The 6,063-nt window shown below is 38.1% G+C and overlaps 1 pseudogene; it reads right to left on the minus strand.

Annotated features, from left to right (window-relative positions):
• Positions 1-303: 303 nt before the first annotated feature.
• LOC119191840 lies at positions 304-4,073 on the minus strand (annotated as a pseudogene).
• Between the last annotated feature and the right edge of the window lie 1,990 nt (positions 4,074-6,063).

Raw genomic sequence — 6,063 nt, forward strand, 5'->3', positions numbered from 1 at the left:
GGTGCCGCCCAGTGCCAGTCCCAAATCTTGGATTTTTTGGAGGCGGGGCAAAATCTGGATAATGCGATAATGCACTGACTACCTATATTTTTAACTTTTTCATCATCATTTCGCGCCCCACGGGAAATAATTTATATGTGTAATGTTCTAGGTATCTCAGTAGTCAATGTTGCGTTAATTATGAGCTGTGTATTCATCTGCCAAGATTTGATTTGCCGCTCGGGGCACGGGCCCCGGCTTGCCAATAGATCCGGGGCTGCCTAGTGCATACTAAACACTGCGCGTTAGAGTAAAATTAAAATGCTTAATTCTTAATAATTTATTTACACATCTCAATAATATCCGTATTCGATAATTTTGTTTACAGTCAGTAGTCTAGTGTCCTTCGTCTATGGTCATGACAAGGGATTGTGGCTCGTAGCTATAGTCTATGGTGCGGGTCCTCAACATCTCTTTGTAGACGAAGGCGGACTTGCGAGGGGTGCGCGTCCGCTCTGGGCTGTTGAAGTCTACCTCGTACAGGCCGAAAAGTTCCCTGAAAAAGATATCATTAGGTAACATCATTTTAACTTCCAGAGTATTTTGTTTTTTAAAAATATTTGTTGAAGATTTCAGAGGACTACGCTTGTCGGCTTTTTCACAATTTCTACGTGAATACTACTTGTCACATAAATGTATTAGTAGACCAAATACAAATGTCACTATAATACATCTTCCCACATAAACAGTAATACATAAGCTGTCTAATATGAGAATTGACAAATAAAAACTTGAAACTTATAAAACAGGATTTTACTATCTTCTTACATTGTTAAAATTGAACAATAGTGTAGGATTATTGGCTGCCTTTCTGTAATTAACCTGACATAATGCCCACTGAAATTTACATTCTTGTAGCCGATTTGCAAGACTCGGTACTCACGTGTATCCTAGTAACCACTCGAAGTTGTCCATGAGACTCAGGTCATGTACCCCTTGAGATTGACACCAGCTTCCAGGGTGTTGAGCATGCTCTCGAACGAGGCTCGGTAGTAGGTGATGCGGTCGTCATCTTGCAGACCGGTGGACGGCGTGTTGGACCAGCCGTTCTCGGTGATGTAGAACACTGGGTTGTTGTACTTGCGGGCCAGATGCGTCAGAGCATTGTAGATGCTGTTGGGGACAGCTGGAGAATGTAAAATTAATTAGACGCTTGGTAAATGATGTAGTTTTAAATTAAAAGTTTAATGAGCTGATAACTGAACTTGTACAGATGATAAATAATGCTGTTAGTGACGGATCATTGTAGTGGGCGAAAGCTCTGACACAAATCCTACTATAGTTCCTTTGTACTTACTGGAACGCAATATTGATTATATGTTTAAGGCTTACCGTTAGCCATGGGGAAGCCGATTGCAACCACTCAGGAGGCACATAGGAACCAACGCCGATGTCGTCCAAGAGTGAGGGTACAGGATGCTGCTGCATGTGCTCTGTGGCAGAAATTAGAAGACCGGTGTAGTGGTTAACGCCGAAGAAGTCAGAAGCGCCCCTCACGAAATTCTTCTCTTCTTCAGTGAATTCGGGCATTCGAGACCAGGGGTAGCCTTGTTGGGCACTCTTTTCGGCAACACGAGCTGCAAGCTCTTTGGGGAAGCCACCTTCGGCGGAAAAGATTGGTTCGGCGTAGAGACCCCACTGAAAAAAAAACATGCATTTAAACACAAATTGTATCATTTAAAAATTTGATTCAAAATAATCTTTATATATTTATTTTATAAAGTTGATTTGACCTATAGATGTAAAATCATGTTTCATTCAACAATGAGTCGGAAAAGCATTTGAAATAACGGTACAAATAAAACACAGCTCTTGAATAAACAGATAGATTATGTACGGATCAAAGAATGCAAAGTGCCACTGACCTCAGCTTGTCGTCTGAGTTCAGCAGCGAACTCATCCTCTTCGGAGTCGGTGAGAGGTCCGAACCAGTTGACACTGATGGTGATGCCGCACTCGCCGCCCTGACTCGCTTTGAACTCGTTGTTGTAGAGGTAGTATGCCTTAGCATGAGCAATGACGAGGTGTTTAGCGCAGAGATAAGTACCGACACCAGTGGCGTTGAGTATGGGCGCCTTGGTATTGGAACCGTAACCTTCGTAGCAGATCTCTCGAGGTTCGTTGAATGTGATCCAGAGCTTCACTCTATCGCCGAAGTTCTCGAATACCACCCTCGCGTAGTCCTCGAACCAATCGGCGATTAGTGGGTTCGCGAACCCTCCCAACTCTTGCAGTCTTTGCGGCAGATCCCAGTGGTACAACGTGACCAAGGGTTGAATGTTGTATTTGAGCATTTCGTTAATGAGGTTGTTGTAGTAGTTGATGCCGGCTTGGTTCACTTCATTGGCAAAGCCCGTGGGGAGGATCCTGGACCAGGAGAGAGCGGTACGCGTCCAGCCCCAGCTCGCGCATCATCTCCACGTCACGTTCCACGTTGTGGTACGAGTCGGCGGCGACGTCTCCGTTGCTTTGGTCTACGATCACAGTTGGGTTGTTGTGCGTCATGTAATCCCAGATGTTTTCGCCTTTGCCTGAAACAAATTATGATATACTGATGATGAAAATGAAATGAAATGATTACTTTTCGATATTATGTTTCCCTGGTACCATCAGGTTAATTAGCAAGGTAGAATTGAAGTCTTCGATTAATTACTATTTGATTTTAGTTACCATCTTCATTCCAAGCTCCTTCTATTTGGTACGCGGCAGTTGCGCAGCCAAAATGAAATCATCTGGAAACCTCCTTTCATGCTTTACTGTTGCTGCATGGCAGCATACCGCCACAAGACTGCAAGTAAATAATAATACATAGTTAGTAAATAAGACATCATATTTCTGCTCCCCACTTTTATGCCGGAGTAGTGTAACACGATATATTTAATAATAATCACAAAAAAGTATTTAACTTAAGTTCTTAAAGCTGTTGGAAACAGTAACTTTTTAAATAGGTTAGTAAATAATAAAATTTTTAGAATTAGATAAAACGCAAATATGTATTATATGTATATCTTTTAAAAAATTCTTCTTTCGGTGGTTAAAAAAGGTTTTTGTACAGTCTATACACACTACACAATAACTTCGAGTAGGTATATTCAATTCACTTTTAATAGTTCAATACTACGTCGTATCGCACTATTACACTATTGGACCTTTAACTTTGTTTGTAAGATATAAATAAATCACATAAATATTGTATATTGATATAAACATAATAATTATGTATTACGTCGCATTTATGTAATACATTTTCATTTCCTGTTTGTGAGGTCCGACTTTATTACTGTTTGATACAGTCATAACTTTAAAAATTAATTGAAAAATATACCTATAAGAATTTTATACCACGAAAGTTGATTATTTAATTGTTAACATTTTAAGAGATAATAAAAGGAATTGCAGTTAATACTTATTTGTTCGTTTTTTTCTGCAGTTTTTGAATTTTGAATAACAATTAAAATAAAATTCCCGACATGGCAAAAATATTTTTCCCGATTTTAGTAAATTCTACCACTGTGTTTCTGTCTAACCTCTGGGATTTATGAATGATACCCATCCTCGACTAACCCTGTATGTTATACGAAATAAAGCTATATTATTCAGTTATTAGACTTTACATTGGTTTAAGCGTAACAGATAAATTTGTTAAACGTTTTGTTTCCTATCCCTCGTGTTGCACAGATATTTTTTCAAAAATATTTAATATACAGTAAACTACAATTTTATTATATTATAAATTTGGATTACACAATATTATTTTGCCGTGTCAAGATCGGTATTTAAAAACATAACCGCCAATAACTTTACAAATTTTAATCAAAATGCAGTGAATTTTAAAACTCGTCACTTAATCCTATTCCGATATTAAAATTAAACTAGTTTTGGGATTTTTATCGCGCTTTTAATATTTTAGTTTTCTCCAGACGTTTCGAAGACTTTGCAGCCTTCATGGTCACGGATTGATATTCACAATATTCACGAGTCTAGCCTCAAACTTACCTTAACGCGACTGCGAACTTCATGGTGGAGGATTAACTACTGAAGGTAAAGTATCGCTTAAATAGAGGTTTATATCTACGTTATCAGTACTACTGGAGACATTTCACACTGTAGATTTGTCACGATAGGATTTTCTTGAGTTTACGCCCGTTTATCGTTGAGCAATGTGACATCGTCTTAAACCTTATGTAATGAACTATCATAAAAAGCTTGAAATCTAAAATCAAAGTATTCTAATAATTAAACAGTACACTAAAAGTGCCTGTAGAAGTCAAGCCACATTGCTGGGAAGAAAGTCTGTGCCGTATTTTGTTTGTTAATAGGCTGAATAAGCCGCGGCCTACGGGCAGCGATATATATTTTGGGTAGGATATATTTTATATCCGCCCACCACTGCGTAAACGATTAAAGTTAGGCAACAAACATGAACGAGAATTAGTCTTCCAAAACATTCTAAAGTTTTACAAAAATATATTATAAAACAAAGTCCAGCGATGATTCTGTCTGCATGAAGGTGTTAAACTCAAAAACTAACCATCTTATTATGTTGAAATTTGGTACGGAGACAGTTTGAGACCCTGGGAAGAACATAGGCTCCCGGAAAATATATAGCGTGACTTTTATAATGGAAATCTTTAGCCCGAAAAACTTTTAACTCGTAGCCACTAGACTTTATTATATATTTTGTTTGGCCACTGTTTTGGGTATAACATTTGCTGACTGACATCGAAACTGGTACCGAACCATTCTACTTTGCTTCGTAGGCTGTTTCTTAGACTGTTTTGCCGGAATCGAACTTCCAAAGAATCTAGATTCTAGACTCTACCTACCTTAATTGGGGATTGAAATTCATTTCATAATAGGTGAGCTTTAAAAAAAAATATAACGATAGACAGTGGCGTTAAGCGAGAAGCCCCGTGCGGAGTTAAAAAACTGCTGCGAGGCCCCGGATAGAGCAAAAACAACTGACGCAAGGCCCTGGGCCGATCGAATAATTCTCTCCGATTTTAAAAGTTGCGATAAGATTCAAAATTCCAAAAATTTAAATGCACGAGGGTCCGTGCATTAACCCGTTAGGGCATCATAGAAAATGTTAGTATTGGACCCCCAATGCGGGGTCTAGGCCCCAGGCGGTGAATAGGCCCCACGTGTACCTAGTGGCTGTAGGATCAGCTATGGAGATAATATTTGGAGTATTTGTTTATTGAAATGACTTGTGCAAAATATTGTTTATCGATATCCACTTAAATATGTCATTTGGAGATGTGATACTTGTCATACATTACATAAAAGTAGTAAGGTAGCGTAACCAAATATAGGACTATTATCAAAAAACCTAGTAATATTTTAACAAACCATTTAAATTATGTGGGTTAATAGGACTGCAGTTTTAAAACCAGCAATTTTAAAAAGTCAAAACGAAGTAAGTGTGTCATATTTTAATTGGTAATGTTTCATTTAGGAATAAATTGCGAATCATTTTTTGACGTATTTTTGGGTTAAAATTTCTTTATCCGGAAGGATACAAATAGATATCTTATCAAAAGTAATTGAGTGATCCATCAAGGGTACCGTTACCTTAGTTATATAATTCGAACCTTACCAGGAGATGTGGCGGCTTCAAGAGAAACGTTGGGCAACTTGCGCGGTGCCATGGAAGACCTATTTTAATACTTATGAAATTCGGTGCAGCGTTTTTAAACTATGTTATGTTATGATATTGCAGTCAGTGTAAATAACTTCGTAAGCAACTGTCAGTAGGTGATATGGGATGGAAGGGATATTGGGCACCATTCCCCTTTGATGTACAACTTACATATGTCTACTACTAGGTATTTGAAAATTTGCGGGATACGTTGCTCATTGATCAGCTTTTTCAAGCAATGTATTTACACATATCTATCCCTCTACAATCACTATCATCCTCATCGGCTACAGGATGTCAAGGAATTGAGTACTACTGAATACACAACTATCAGTCCCCTATTAGTTATTTTTATTTAAGTAAGATGGAATTCTTCATTTTGT

This window comes from Manduca sexta, unplaced genomic scaffold, assembly GCF_014839805.1.
Source record: "Manduca sexta isolate Smith_Timp_Sample1 unplaced genomic scaffold, JHU_Msex_v1.0 HiC_scaffold_1987, whole genome shotgun sequence".
NCBI lineage: Eukaryota > Metazoa > Arthropoda > Insecta > Lepidoptera > Sphingidae > Manduca > Manduca sexta.